Below are 16,866 nucleotides of genomic sequence, written 5' to 3'. Positions count from 1 at the left end.
CTATATAGCTTGATCGAAGTTGATTGAATCATCTTCCTTTAAGCCAGTATCACTCTCATATTCTTGAAGAAAAATAATATAATCATCTGGAATTGCCCTTCTTCTCTCTCTAGTGGATTTTCTTAATGACACTTGTTCTTAAGTTAGTTGAGGTATTTCTTGAGGTTATTGAGTTTGTACTCCAGGTGTAAAAACTTGATTTTGAATAAGAACATCTTGAACATTGTCTTATTCTGAATTTGTTTGAGCAATATCAGAAATTAAAATTTGATCACCGTCAACAATTATAGGAAGAGAAACAGATTCTTCTTTAAAAGCAATATTTTCTACCATATCACCTCCTTTAAACTCAGTATCATCAAAGAAACAAGTATTTTCCGTCTCAAAAAATGACTTATTCACAAGGTCATAAAATTTAGAACCCTTAAATCTTTCAGAATATCCAACAAAATAGCAGTTAATCGTTCTTGAGTTTAGTTTCCTTTCATATGACCTACCCTTTGCTGGACATTTCTAAATATGAAAATGCTTCATACTAGGCTTCTTGTTTGTTCACATTCTATATGGGGTTTTGGTTACTGCTTTAGTTGGTACTCTATTCAGTACATAACTTGTAGTCTTTAGAGCCTTTCCTCAGAGGGATTCTGGTAAAGTAGAATGACAAATCATATTCCTTACCATATCCTTTAAGGTCTTGTTTCGTCTTTCAATAACACCATTAATGCTAGAAGTGCCTGCATGGTATATTGTGGGACGATACCGCATTCCTCTAGAAATTTAGCAAATGGCCATATACGTTGTTTATCTAATCTATCATATCTACCATAGTATTTACCACCACGGTTAGATTTGACAGCTTTAATTCTTTTGCCAAGTTGAGTTTCAATTTCGGCCTTAAATGATTTGAACACATCCAGTGACTGAGACTTTTCATGAATTAAATATAGGTACCCATAATATGAATAGTCATCTATGAACGTAATAAAATATTGTTGACCATTCCAAGAAGTTGTAAGGAATGACCCACAAATATCCATATGAATAAGTTCTAAGACGTCTGTTCTTCTGTCGGCACCTATTTTTTTTATGTTTGTTTGTTTTCCTTTTATGCACTCAACACAAACTTGAAAGTCTGTGAATTCAAGGGAATCAAGAATTTCACTTGTCACAAGTATTTCAATTCTTTGTTTAGAAATGTGACCTAAGCGCTTGTACCATAATAAAGAAGAATTCTCATTAGCTAATTTTTGTTTTGTACAACGTGAACTTGAATGCAAGGTTTCATGATATGAGGCAACAATATTAAGTAAATATAGGTTATCGACCACAAATAAAGAACTAGTTTCAATAAGATTTGAATTAAGAAATAACTTAAACTGACTATTTTCGAATAAACAAGAATAACCAAATTTGTCTAATGCGGAAATAAAGTACAATGTATGTTTTTTTCAAATCTAAATAACAATCAGTCTTTAATAATAACTTAAAAGTTTATATTGCCTTAACTTGAACTGATTTACCATCGCCTACATAGATGAATCTTTCATCATCAATTGACGTTCGACAACTAGGCAACCCTGCATAGATACACTTATATGAGTGGTAGTACCAGAATTCATCCACTAAGTGTGCTTGGGTAGAGAAGTTAAATTAACCTCAGAATAAACTAAAGTAAGGATGGTACCTTTATTTTCACACCAATCATGATATTTGGTACAATCCTTCTTCATGTGACCCTCGCTCTTGCAAAAGAAACAACTCAACTTTGCATCCTGATGCTTCTTCTTTTTCTTCTGTGATGGAGGGTCCATTCAACTTCCGTATCTTTTTTTTTTCTTATATTTATCTTTAGAGGTAACCGCCAAGTGACCACTTTATATCTTTTATTGTTTCATCCTTTCCTCTTCTTACATACAATATGAAATGAGCTCATTTATCCTTTTGACAGTTATAACTAACCTTAAATTGACTGTATTGTGGAGAAAGAAATATCATAACTAAATGCACCAGTAAGACCTCAAATAACTCTAACTTTAGTGCATTTAGTTTTGAAGCAAGATGAGACATTTTTATAATGTACTCTCCTATGTTCCCTTTACCTTTATACCTCATTAAAACAAGACTCAAAATGAGAGTGCTTGTCTCAATCTTTTCATTTTTAGCAAAACATTTTTTAATTTCCTTAAGGAACTTTTTGGCATTAACCTCTTCATACATAATGCCTCTGAAGGTTTTCAGAATTGCATGTTTCATGATCATAAGACTTATGCAATTGGATTGATCCCACTTTTCATGGTTCTATTTATCCTCAGTAAAACTCTTATCTGTGAGAGCAATGGGTTGATCATCTCAAAGTGCAAGATCCAAATCAATACACCCGAGAACAATCATAACATTCCTTTTTTAGTTTTCTAAGTTTGTACTATTCAGAAAAGGAATTGAATTGATATTTGTAGATATTGTAGAAGCAGAAGAATTTACTTAATCAAGAACAAAATAAACCATAACAAGCTTATAATTAATATACATATTTATATGCATTAACATTAATTGACATATTTAAATTGTGGTGAACCTCGTTACAAGATACCCAATACAACATTGATATTTAGTCTTTGGACAGAAATATCAACTTGTAAGTGATACACTTATTACAGTAATCAAACATGGATATTTAATCCTGTTAAACAACAAGTCTTTCTTTAGATCGACTCATTGTTTACATGAAAAACTTGATAATCATCCCATATTTATTACTGAAAGTATATTTGAGATCGAAAAATAGTAATCTTTCTTTGGGCCGATCATTATTCGCATGAATCTCAAATATATGAACATCTTAATATTTCAAACAAGTCAATCTTCACAAGAAAGATTACTTTGGTAACATGTTGTTTCAATCAACTCATTTTAGAATATCAGACTCTTATTCCAAAAAAGAATACCAAAGTTCAAATATAATATGTGATTACATGCATATGAATAAAAATAAATAAAGCCATAATCTAAATTAGGTCGAAGATATTTGAAGTCAACCCACTACAAAGACCCAAATGGCATACCTGATGGCCTGAACCCAATAAAAAAAATTCTTAAAAAAAAAATTTATGAGTGCAAGGCACATGCGAAGGGGTCTAGGGTCGGCGGGTCGAGTCAGACCAGACCCAATCCGCGGGTCAGGTCAGACCTGACCTAACCCAGCCTGGGTAGGTCGCTGCACAGACTAACGGGGCCAAACCCATCCTCGCCCGTCGTCGGATCCGGGTCACCCGACGGTGGTTGGGGTGAACAGATGCCCCCAAACCACCATCGTCGATCAAGGGCTAACCGACACTTTCCGATGGTCGGAAATCAAAGGGAAGGGCTGGATCATCCCTTCCTCCAATCGTTAGAATCCTAAGGGAAGGGCCAGATCGACCCCTCCTTCGTCTAACGTCGCTTGACGGCGTGGAGAGGGTCATCTCGCCCTCCTCTGCCTACGCCCTGTCGTCGAACGGAGGAGTGAGCCATATGGCTCCCTTCTGTATCCGACGAGAAATCAAGGACAACCATCTGGTCTTGTCTTTTGCTTTCCTGTGCAGTGCTTGCACAAAACGAACGGTGTTCGACAAGCCATGTGATGTCGTTCGGTGGCCTGCAGTCACCAGAAAAGGGTGAACCACCACTACAAGAAAATAAGGGATTAGCGACATAATTTTTCCGTCACTAATTATCGATGGATTAACAAGAGAAACAAATCCGTTGCTAAGAACCATAATATTTACGAAAATATCGACGGAATAGCTTTTGTCGCACAATTCATCGCAAATTAGTGACATAATGTTTGGTCGTAATAACCGCGTGTTTTAGCGGCGGATTTGGCGAGGGAAAGTGTGTCGTCGCTATCTCGCGACGAAATCCGTCGCTAAATGTCGCGTAAATCCCTAATCAGAGCCCTCTTTCTCTTTTCTGTTCCGCTGTTCCCGTCGGCCGCCCTCTCCCTCCTGCCACCCCATATCTCGCCCGTCGGCGTCTCCCCGGCCCCCACCGCCCATCGCTTCTCGGCCTGCCGCCCTGCCCGTTGCTTCCGGTCCGCTGCCCCCCGACCGGCGTCTCCCAGGTTTTCCCGATAAAAGTTACATTTTTTTTCTGATAAAAGGGGCGGATGCCCCTTTTAGTTTTTCCGGCAGGGGGTCGGCCCCCCTGCCTCGTTAGTATTTTCCGGCAGAGGGGCCGACCCCCTGTCGCGTGTTGTGTTTTCTGGCAGGGCGGCCAACCCCCTCCCGCGTGTTGTGTTTTCTGGCAGGGGGCGACCCCCCTGCCGCGTTTTTTATTTTCTGGCAGGGGCGGTGCCCCCCTGCCGCATTTTTTGTTTTCCGATAGGGGGGGCGCCCCCTGCCGAAAAAAATAACCAAGGCAGGGGGTGACCCCCTGTCGCATTTTCTGTTTTCCCGCAGAGGGGCGACCTCCTTGCCGCGTTGTTTTATTCTGTCAGGGGGTCGCCCCCCTGCCCCTTTTTTTTGCCATTTGTTTTTTTTTTTCCGATAGGGGGTCGCCCCTGCCTCATTTTTTTATTCGGGCAAGGGGTTGCCCCCGTGCCTCTTTTTTTTCGGCAGTGGGGTGACCCCTGCCTCGTTTGTTTTCTCTGCCAGAAGGTCGCCCTCTGCCTCATTTTTTTATTTGAGCAGGGGGTCGCCCCTGTGATCCTCTGATAGGGGGGAGGGGGTCGCCCCTCCAGCCTCTTTTTTTTTTTGCGGCAGGTGGTCGCCCCTCCAGCCTCTGTTTTTTTTTCGGCAGGTGGTCGCCCCTCCAGCCTCTGTTTTTTTTTTTCGGCAGGGGGCGACGGGTCGTGGTTCAGGAACCCGACGCTCGTGGGGTTCCTAAACCACGTCATCACCCTATGCCTGCCGCTTCGGGGGACGGTCACTGCCTCTGGAGTGTCTTCATTTTAACACAATGCGATTTCATTTTATCACAGTATCTCTTGCAGATTTCTCAATGTATCCCACTTGTGTTCCGCCACCCGTGGTAAGTAATTGACAAAAACAATGCAAATCGGGTAAATACCCGTGGTGAGTAAGTGATGCAAGCGCTTCACATGTTATTTAATTTATTAGATGCAACACTTTACTGTTCACACACTCACTTAATTGTTGATATCTAAGACTGCTTGTTTGGAGTTTGGAGATCATGCTGAGCATGATTTTAATGTACGAGAATAAAAGTGTTCTTATTTTTTTAGTACGGATTTCATGCTAGGCATGGCAGTAGTTAGCGAGATATTGAAGTGTGTTTGCTGCAGGTACATGTTTGACATTTTTTTTATATAAATGATTTCCATGTATTGCAATATTTGATGTGATTATATCCATGCTTGCATATAGTTAATTTCAATTTAATTATGACTTCCATGTGAAATTGTATAATAATACTTGATGTGGATAATTTGAATGATTTGAATGTATTGCAATACTTGATTTGAATTATTTGATTGTATTGAAATACTTGATGTGATTGAGTTGAAACAATTTGAATGTATATTTTAACATTTTTTATTTGTTAGAATATGGTTTGTGGAGGTTAGAGTGGTCGATCACCTAGTGGTAGCCAGTCTCAGCCTTCATCTTCATGGGCTCCTTTGATAGGTATATCATTTAACTAATTGGATACTTGATTAGTCGAAATGTAGATTCTGAGAATTTCTAACGTATTTTTTTACAGATGATGTTGCGCCTGTACATGACCCACCTACACCAGTTGATCATACAAGTCAGGAGCCAACACAGGATGCAGGGTCTTCTCAGTCTGGCACAAGAAGACTCATTCGAATAGTGTATATCGATAATCGACCGTAAGTATTTCATTTTCACTTATTGCATATCTTATAAATATTGTATATTGATATTTACTGTGTACCAATTCATGTGCAGCACGAGGTTTGAGCAACAAAAAGTAGTACGCGATATTAGAAATTTACTACTTCAACATCTACCAGGATCAGTCGCTCAATGGAAAGAGTATCCAAAGAGGTGATAGACAGATTGTGGTCCTCATTCATGGTATATAGTTGTTTGTCATAGTTAATGTGTTTCATATTTAATTTTTTGTTATAGTCATCTCTACTAACTTTCTGAAAATATATATAGGTTTCGAATCGCTTCGCGACTAAGGTGGAGGAACATGATACAAGGAAGGTGTGACAAAAGGTGGTTGTCAATCGATTTGCAGGCATGCTTCACAATATGAAGACTGGAGCCAAAAAAATGTCTGACGAAATAGATGATCCATTACAGTGGAAGGGTCATGACTCTATTACTATCAGGAGAGATTATTGGGAGGGAATGTGCGACAAGTGTGCGGGGAATGCATTTTAAAACCGTTCAGCGAAGGCTGCACAAAATCGAGCGAAAATACTCGAAGCCCATCTACACACAGGTGGATCTAGGACTTTTGGGAGCCACCAGAAGTAAATGGTAACTCATCAATATATATATTGTTAGTTTTATAAGTATTGTTGTAAACCTGTTAACTAAATCTTTTTTCATTTCACTTTGCAGGAAGCAGAAAAAGGAGGCATTGTGTCATACAAGGATGTGTTTGTTGAAACACATAAACGTAAGACCACAGGCGAGTTCGTATCAGAGAAGGCGAGAGCGACAACTGTATGTATTTATTTTATTAATAAACATTGTAATAGACAAGTTACTATGAATACGTTATCACAAATATTGTAATTCTTAATTATTAATTCATATTCTAATCATTACATTGTAGGAGTCATACGAGCAACAAATGGTACAGTGATATGGCGATGACTCCACTCAGCATCCGCCTTTTGATCCTGCAACATGGGTGACTGCAACCGGTGAACCCAAAAAGGGTCGTGTGCTCGCATTTGGGAGTCACATGAACACCACACTAGTTGTTGCCTCCTGCAGCTCGGGCCCATAGAGTTCTCCCGCCGGCATCAACTCTCAACGTCCAAATGACCCTGCTATGTCTTGGGATGGTGTCTGTCAGTGACTTGAGGATAAAATGCAGTACTTTTTAGATGAAATCATTCCCAACATTGTCCGTAATGAGTTGTGCAACTTTTTTCAGGACAGAGAAACTTCATCTGCATTCAACATGAGCTTCGGTGCCTGACAGGTATACAGATTTTTTACTGCCTTAGAATACATATGAGCATGATAGAATCACATATGATGTTTTTTTACTTCTTTATAACATATATGAGCATGATAGAATCATGTATGAAGTTATTTTACTGCCTTAGAACACATATTAGCATGATAGAATCACATATACAGTTTTTTTACTGCCTTAGAGCATATATGAGCATGATAGAATCACATATAAAGTTTTTTTACTATCTTATAACACATATAAGCATGATAGAATCACATATACAATTTTTTTACTGGCTTAGAGCACATATGAGCATAGTAGAATCACATATACAGTTTTTTTACTGCCTTAGAGTACATATGAGCATGATAACATCACATATATTGTTTTTTGCCTGTCTTAGAACACATATGAGCATGGTAGAATCACATATACAGTTTTTTTACTGCCTTAGAGCACATATGATCATAGTAGAATCACATATACAGTTTTTTTACTGCCTTAGAGTACATATATATGAGCATGATAAAATCACATATAAAGTTTTTTTCCTGCCTTAGAACACATATGAGCATGGTAGAATCACATATACAGCTTTTTGACTGCCTTAGAGCACATATGAGTATGGTAGAATCACATATACAGTTTTTTACTGCCTTAGAACACATATGAGCATGATAGAATCACATAAGAAGTTTTTTTTACTGCTTTATAACATATATGAGCATGATAGAATCATGTATAAAGTTTTTTTACTGCCTTAGAACACATATGCGCATGATAGAATCACATATAGAGTAGGCTATATTTTAGTATATTTTGTTTATCAATACTGACATTTCTTTTCTCGTGTAGGTTGCTGGCGATAATCAGCGTAGTGGAGTTGAAGGGACAGATCGAGACACTGAACAAGAGGACACACAAAATCTTGACGATGATTAGATTTATGTGTTGAATTTGTTCTACCTTTTTTTTGTTTCAAAAATGTAAATGTGAAATTGTAAATAATTAGAACTTGCGAATTCTATGGTGGATCGATTAATTGTTTTAGTTTTCTTTTATATGTATTTTGATGTGTACTTTGTTTTTTATTCACAGGAAATATAAATTGTATCATGAGAAATTTTTCTCGATATTTAATTTTCAAATATTTTTTTAAATTTTTTTTCTTTTTTGCGACGGATATGTTTGTCGCTATTTAATATTACCGTTGTATGTAGCGACGGATTAGCGACGACTATAAATTTGTCGTCAAACTGAAGTTGTCGTTTAGTGACGACGGATTTTGTCATTCGCTATTTCATCGCAGTTTAGTGACAGATACAGTCTGTCGCTACTTTGTGATGGAATGGGCAATGGATATATGTCGTCGCATATTAGCGTCGAAAAATTCACGATGGAAGCTATCCGTCGCTAATCTGACACTAATCTGTCGCTAAGATGTTTAGCGACGGATTTAGGTCGTCGCTAATCTGCTGGTTTGTTGTAGTGCACCCTAAGGTAGGTTGCCGGTTTGATCAACCCTTCAACCATGCCACCGGTTGCGGCTATAAAAAAAAGTTTTTTTTTATTAACGGCCCTAATGTTGATGGTCAAAGGTGGAAAACCGAATATGGTGGGATTTCGATGACCTAATAAAATTATACAATGGCAAAATCAAATATTTCAATGATTTAAGAAAAATAAGATGCCCTGATACCAATTGATGGATTTGATTTAAGGAACAATCTTTATTTGTTCCTAAATTTGTTTATGCTAAATTGTTGAAAAGATAAAAAATAAATAAAGCATAATACGAAAGTGTACCTGAATTCATCATTACACCGGTAGATCTTGATAGGGTTAGATCTTTAAAAACATTTGTTGATAGCCTTTTCTTCTTCTCTAAAACTAACGAGAGAGAGAGAGAGAGAGAATTTTATTTTTTTATTAAAAATAAAAAGAGAACAACCACTATATATATGGTTTGGGGAACTATAACCAAATTGTAACCACCTTATGATTTTTTTTTAATTTAGCTTATTATAAAATCAAAAAATAATATATGAGAACACGTAAGGTATCTATAGGTTATTATAACCATATAACCATACTTTATAAGAGGCTGGCAGGCCCAATTGTATAAAATCACTTTAAATGGGTTTTCACCTTAGACAAGTAATTAAGTAAGTATGTAAGTCCACATGAAATATATAACACAAAATTCATGACTCTTTCATCATCACGAGGAACGTTGGGCCAAAGTCTGGTATGGTATCCTCTCCTGTACTTGGCCAAGCGATATGTTTCTTTCTTCCTCGACTCTCAGGCATCGGCATGGCTCAATCCTCAAAACAAAGGAAGGCGTTTAGTTTTAGGAGAAATGATGGCAATAACATGGTGGGGGGAAGGAAAGAAGTTTTCCGATCCCTTCTGATGCGGATGGATATATATTATTGGTGAGTGCATGCGAGGATGAGTAGCAATTGCATGGCCCCTCACGCCACGCTACATCTATTTCTCACGCACGCTTCACCAACCTCCCCAGCACTTCATTCTTCTGATGACGCTCCCAGAAGACCTCGGGCCGACCGCCCCCAATAACTGATGAATCTATACAGTGCAATGCGTTTATCATGGTCACACTGAGACGGATCGCCCTAGTGGCAGCATGCTTGGGGGTGAAGGTGCTGAGCCCTTCATCCCAAGTTCGACGGCTGCCTTTAACGGTTGGGTTCATTAACAGCTTGTGGGTCCGGTTCAACATAAGCTTGGCACAGAAATGACACGTGTCTCATGTTTGGGGACTCACAGCTACTTTGAGTGCAAAAGATGCCAGGTGTTGGGGGGACTGACAGCTACATTGGTTGGTCTACCTGTCTCAATATGTGATATGAAGGTCTAATCTAGTGTGGTCCATGCCAGATCCCTGGTTTTGCACATGGAAAATTTCAGACCTAAAAAGCACCCAAAATGCATAGCTGGCCTAATTTGGAGAGAGGGGGAAAGGGTTGGGCCACATATCCGCGCACTCAGATCCCTCTCATTTTGGTCCTAAGATTTGAGGCAATCAAACATACATTTCAAGTGATTCAATGATTTCACATGAGGGTAGATATAGGGCTGCTATGCTAAGCAAGTTGAATGAGATGAGCGCCAGTTGTTTCCAAGAACGTGTTTTACTAATTTAAAAAAAATAAAAATAAATGTTATGCATTAAGAATGAAACTCTTAATCTATTGGTTACAATCAAAATACTTTACCAAATAAGTTGACAAAGTCGTTTTTGTCATAAATGCTATTTATACAAAATATGTACTGATCTGGACAAGTCTATACAGGCTGAACCAAGCCGAGTAGCTCGCTTTTACCACACGAGATGGTTGCGGTTATCTGATCGGCTTAAGTTTTGCCCAGCCCGAGCCACCAGGTTCGTGAAAACAGGCACCTGATCACCTTTCATCACTGCTTGGGCTCCACAGCTGACAGTCTGTATCCCAAAGATGAAAGGTGATCAGGTGTAGCAACACACTAAAACTGTGCACTCACATTGCACCTGATCCTCTCTCTCTCTCTCTCTCTCTCTCTCTCTCTGGTGACTTGTGGGACAATCTTGGCAATTCTAAAGGTAGTGTGAGGGTGGGCTGGTCATTTCATTTGGCGCTTACAAGTACAAAAGCCAGGTATCAACGCGTTCTTTTCCTTGGAGTTGCATCATTACTTTCCTGTCTAGAGCGTATCGTAAGTTCATTCAGTTCGCTCTATCGTAGTACCCATCACCTCGAAAGGGAATTCCATGTGTTTGTTGATACGTCGAAAGGAAGGACCCACAAAAGTTACAGCGTCGTCCGGAATGGCCCCTCCATGATAAGAGCAGCACATGTTACAGCTCATCAGGCTTTGATTTAGGAAATCAACGATCCCCCAAGCTGAAAAACAGTGGGTGTCACTGGACTTGGGGGCCGGGTTCACCCGCCACACCCTTGGGGCTAAGGCCTCTCTCTCTCTCTCTCCACACCCTTAAACAATGTCCCGAGCGTGCGTTTGACCCGTAGCTAGCGATAATACCTGAAACGGTAATACTGAGCAAAGATTATATACAAAACAACACAAAATATCTCCAAAACAACAACACAAAATAATAAGCTCAGAGATAAAAAAAGAATATTAATGTTATTTGCTGGTGTTCAAATTTTTAGTATAAAATTAGGTCACACTCCTTTAGCAGGGTTTTCATGTTTTCCTTAAATATGATGATACTTTTAATGCCTCGAGATTTTTAACCCTTGACAAATACCTAAAAATTAAAACTTTTTTTTTTAAAAATAAATCGCAACAATATTTTCAAACTTAAGTTTAAAATCTCTGTCAAGTTACATTTTAGGAACCATAGTATGAAATAAAATTATGCACATTATACAAAGTCCTTAACAAAATGTTTTGTTTAATAAACACTTAGGATTAAAATAAAATCCTAAGATTTACCCTAGATCCTGAAAGTTCTTATCCTTGATGTCGCTCTTGTCTAACATTTCCCAATGTACAAAATGTTTTGTACTTGAACTTGTATTCTCTATAAAACGGGGTCAGATTTGTTAAAGACTGGTAAGTATATATATCAATTTCAAGCAATTTATAATATTAAAATACATTTTTAGCAACTTAAATATTATAGGTCATTTAACAAATTAATTTGAGCAATTCAGATGTTACAAGTTATTCAATAATTCTACAGAAAAATACATGCTTGAGAAAACAATAATGCAAAAAAGATCATATTTTTATATTGTATTAATAAGGCCTATTTTTATATCAATATGTGTAATTGAGGATGGTCTTTGTTTCAATATTTACATTTTCTATAGGTATTCACAAGGTCATTGACTTGTTCAGATTGAGATCAGTGAGGGGTTTATTATACTATGTAATTTAATGACTCAAGTGACTAGCGAAATCTAATCCAAAGTGATGATATCATGACCAAGAAAAACTCCTCATAGGCCACTAACAATTGATTATGATGTATTATAGACTTATTGTACGTAGAAGTTGAGGTCTATCACCTAAAATATGTCGATAGCTTTGACTTTCGAACCTGAGTGGTTGAAGGCCTTCTGGAATGCTTTTGCCCTCACTAACAATTTACATGTCACTCCAAGCTTGTACTTTCTATCCTCTCTAAGGTAGGATCACTATGAATGGGTTATAAGGGTTATCTTTTTAGAGAGACTTATCATTTCATATGCATTATACAAGTAAGTAAATTGAGAGCTCAATAGCCCAAGTAGCCATTCAGGATAACAATTATATTCATATATATCTAACTTATTCAATATTGATTTGTATATACGAGTGCTTTGCATGTAAAGATGGATAACAACTTTAAGTATGTGTAAGCATAGATATAGTGTACTTTTTTGCACTCCAAGTTTTGAGTCAACTAATCTTGCATATTAGCAAAATCAAGTATATTCATGTTTTATAATAATACAACTACATGCTATACACATATTATTATGCCCCAATGGCATAGAAAGGTTACTTGAACCTTAGCCACAACCTGGTCTTAATATTCTATTGCATGCATACACAAAAATAATCTTGAACGTATTTAGTTCACAACCTATAGAGTTTTGCAAATTCCTATTTTCATTATTGAACAAAAACCTTTATAACAAGTATTCATGTATATTAGCATAAATCAATGCATGCAAACATGAATTAGTGTATATAAACATAATTCAAAGCATGCAAGACATAGATTAGGGTACGAGAATATTCATTAGAGCATGCTAACACAAATCAATATTATGATTTTGATGTAATCATGCATATGTCTAAAATATATTTAATATTATAAATTACAAGCTTTTGGCATAACAACTCACTACAAAAAAATAGTTGATTAGCGACGGAATTTAGCGACGGAGTTATATCGTCGCTACTTAGCGACAGATTAACGAGAGAAATGAATCCATCGCTATATTTGTAGAATTTTACGAAACTAGCGACAGAAAACATTCCCTCGCAAAATCCGTCGCTAAGTAGCGACGGATTTTGCGAGAGAATGTTTTGTCGCAATAAATACGACAGTTAGCGACGGAATTGCGACGGCTAAGATTCCGTCGCAACATAGCGACGGCCTAGGCGACGAAATATTTTCTGTCGCCTTTTTTGTTTTTTGAATTACGATGGCTTAGCGACGGAATTAATCCGTCGCTAAGCCGTCGCTATATGTCGCATTACCCCTAATCCCAGCCCTCTTTTTCCTTTCTCCTTTCGCTGCTCCCGCCCGCCGCCCTCTCCCTCCTGCCGCCCTCTTCCTTCCGTCAACCTTCCGCTGCCGCCGTCGCTGCCCGGAGCAACCGCAGGTACGTAAATGGATTGGAGGTCGACCCCCTGCTTTTTCCGGCAGGGGGTCGACTCTGCCAGGCGGTCGACCCCCTGCGTTTTCCGGCAGGGGGTCGACTCTGCCAGGCGGTCGACCCCCTGCGTTTTCCGGCAGGGGGTCGACTCTGCCAGGCGGTCGACCCCGGTAGGTGGTCGACCCTCTGCCGTGTCCGGCCGGGGGGGGGGGGGGGTCGACCCCCCGCCATGTCCGGCCGGGGGTCGACCCCCCGCCGTGTCCGGCAGGGGGTCAACCCCGGCAGGGGGTCAACCCCTTTTGATGTCCGGCAGGGGGTCAACCCCCTGCCTTGTCCGGCCGGGGTCGACCCCCTTGCCGTCTCCGGCCAGGGGTCAACCCCCTGCCTTGTCCGGCAGGGGGTCAACCCCTTTTGATGTCCGGCCGGGGGTCGACCCCCTGCCGTGTCCGGCCGGGGGTCGACCCCCTGGTTTCTTGCTCTTTTTTTTCTTTTTTCAGAAATTAGGGTTTTTATTTTATTTTTATTGTTTAGTTTTCTTTGATTTTCATTGATTAGGATTTTTTATTTTGATTTTCATTTATTAAGCAATTGAATCAAATTTCTTAAATTAAGGCTATTTGTAGTTAATTTAATTAGGGTTTTTTATTTGATTTTGTTTTATTAGGGCTTTGAATCAAAATTTAAAAATTAGGGCATTTTATAGTTAATTTGATTAGGGTTTTCTTGGATTTGATTAGAGCTTTTATTTTTATTTTCTATGATTAGGGATTTGAATCATAATTTTTTTAATTAAGGATTTTTAGTTAATTTGGTTAGGACTTTAAATCAAAATTTTTTAATTAAGGCTTTTATAGTTAATTTGATTAGGTTTTTTTTATTTATTTAGAGTTTTTATTTTTATTTTCTATAATTAGGGATTTAAATCACATTTTTTTAATTAATACTTTTTAGTTAATTTGATGAAGGATTTTTTTGTATTTGATTTTGGCAGGTTTTTTCCTTGTTTGATTAAGGTTTAAATTGTGGCTTTTTTATTTAATTTTATGGTTTATTTTTCTTATAGTTTATGATGTTTTGGTTTATTTATAATTTATTTTCTTGTATTTTAAGGTTTTATGATTTAATATGGTCGAATAATTTCATGGTGACTTCATTTTAAAACATCATTTTTTTTTGCAGATTTCTCAACAGAACTTGCTTGTGCCCCGCCACCCGTGGTAAGTAAGTGACAAAAACAATGCAAATCGGGTAAATACCCGTGGTGAGTAAGTGATGCAAGCGCATCACATGTTATTTAATTTATTGAATATAACACTTTATTGTTCACACACTCACTTAGTTGTTGATATCTATGACTACTTTGTTGGAGTTCGGAGATCATGCTGAGCATGATTTTAATGTATGAATATGGAAGTGTTCTTATTTTTGGAGTACGGAGTCCATGCTATGCATGGTAGTAGTTAGTGGGATATTGAAGTGTGTTTGCTGCAGGTACATGTTTGATATTTGTTTGATATGAATTATTTCGATGTATTGCAATGTTTGATGTGATTGTATCCATGCTTACATGTAGTTACTTTCAATTTGATTATGTCTTCCATGTGAAATTGTATACTGAAAGCATGCTTCAAATGAATGTATCGTGTCATGAATAGTTTGCACATGAAAATATTAAGTTATCAATGCATGCATCATAATTCTTGTGATTGTATGACATCATATATTGCATGATAAATTTGATATTTTCTTCATCATAGTATTCTGATGGTTCTCTTTTAACTGGTTAGGATACTATTCGTAACATCATACGACAGAATGACTGCAAACCGTGAATGGATGTACCGTAGGATAGTAGACAATGAGTTATCGCATGAATATATGGATGGTGTCGACAGTTTTATTGAATTTGCAACGGCAAGTGTCAGTACGGTAGATCCCACAGGTCGGATTAGGTGTCCCTGCAAGATTTGTAAGAATAATCGATTTGTAGAACCTCATGGCGTTAGACATCACCTATACAGGAAGGGTTTTGTGAGTGATTATCAGAACTGGACGTTTCATGGAGAAGAATTTAGAAACGATTTTGATGCACGGGTGAATGTGGTGCACGATAATCCATATACGAATTTGATATTTGATGCTGCAAGAACAGAACTGGGTTCTGCTATGAGTTCTAGTGATGTAAGAACTGTCGTAGATGAAGAATCACCAAACGATGCAGCTAGTAGATTTTATGATTTACTTAGAGATGCTGATGAGCCACTTTGGAACGGTTGTGAGAGTCACACTATCTTGTCTGCAGTTCTTCAACTAATGAATTTGAAGTCCGAGTATAATTTGAGTCAATCATGTTTTGACCGTTTGTGCATGATTGTGAAGAGTATGTTGCCTAAAGATGAGAAATTGCCACAAAATTTCTATCGTGCGAAAGTTATGGTCAACGCTCTAGGTATGGGTTACAAAAAGATTGATGCTTGTCCAAATCACTGCATGTTGTATTTCAAGGAGCAGGAAAACGACATATCATGCCCGTCATGTGGGCATCCTCGGTTCAAGCCAAAGACAAGAGGCAATGGTAGCACGAGATCAAAGGAAGTTTCATACAAGTCGCTCCGCTACTTTCCTATCACTCCTAGATTGCAGCGATTGTATATGTCTTCAAAGACAGCTAAACACATGAGATGGCATGCAAATAAAGTTCGACACGATGAAAACAAGATCACGCATCCTGTTGACGCTGAAGCTTGGAAGCACTTTGATCGTACTCATCAGAACTTCGCAATGGAAGTGCGAAATGTTAGACTCGGTCTATGTACAGATGGATTTAATCCATTTGGGGGTAGATCAACTCCATACTCATGCTGGCCAGTATTTGTAACTCCATACAACCTTCCACCAAGCTTGTGTATGAAACGTCCAAATCTTTTCTTGTCTCTGTTGATCCCTGGTCCGACCTCACCTGGCCAAAATCTTGATGTATATCTAAGGCCATTGATTGATGAATTAAAAGTACTGTGGGATGACGGTGTTACCACGTATGATGCCCACAAAAAACAAAATTTCAACATGAAGGCCGCTGTTCTATGGACAATCAGTGACTTCCCTGCATATGGTATGTTATCTGGTTGGAGCACACATGGGAGGTTGGCTTGTCCGTACTGCATGGAGGATTCCAAAGCTTTTAGATTGAGGCATGGAAGGAAGCCTTGCTGGTTTGATTGCCATCGTCGATTTCTACCCAGCGATCATCCGTTCCGACGTCAAAAGAATGCATTTACAGCAGGCACAACTGAAATGGAAGGTTCATCCTCAAGATTGTCTGGCATAGAGATTTTAAGAAGATTGCGATACTTTCCAGATGTATTAACAGATGCCCGCAGTCCTACACCCTTCCGTGGATTTGGGAAGGAACACA

The sequence above is a fragment of the Nuphar pumila genome, chromosome 9 (genome assembly GCF_984573655.1).
Source record: "Nuphar pumila chromosome 9, dmNupPumi1.hap1.1, whole genome shotgun sequence".
Classification (NCBI taxonomy): Eukaryota; Viridiplantae; Streptophyta; class Magnoliopsida; order Nymphaeales; family Nymphaeaceae; genus Nuphar; species Nuphar pumila.
This window is presented reverse-complemented; position numbering follows the sequence as displayed.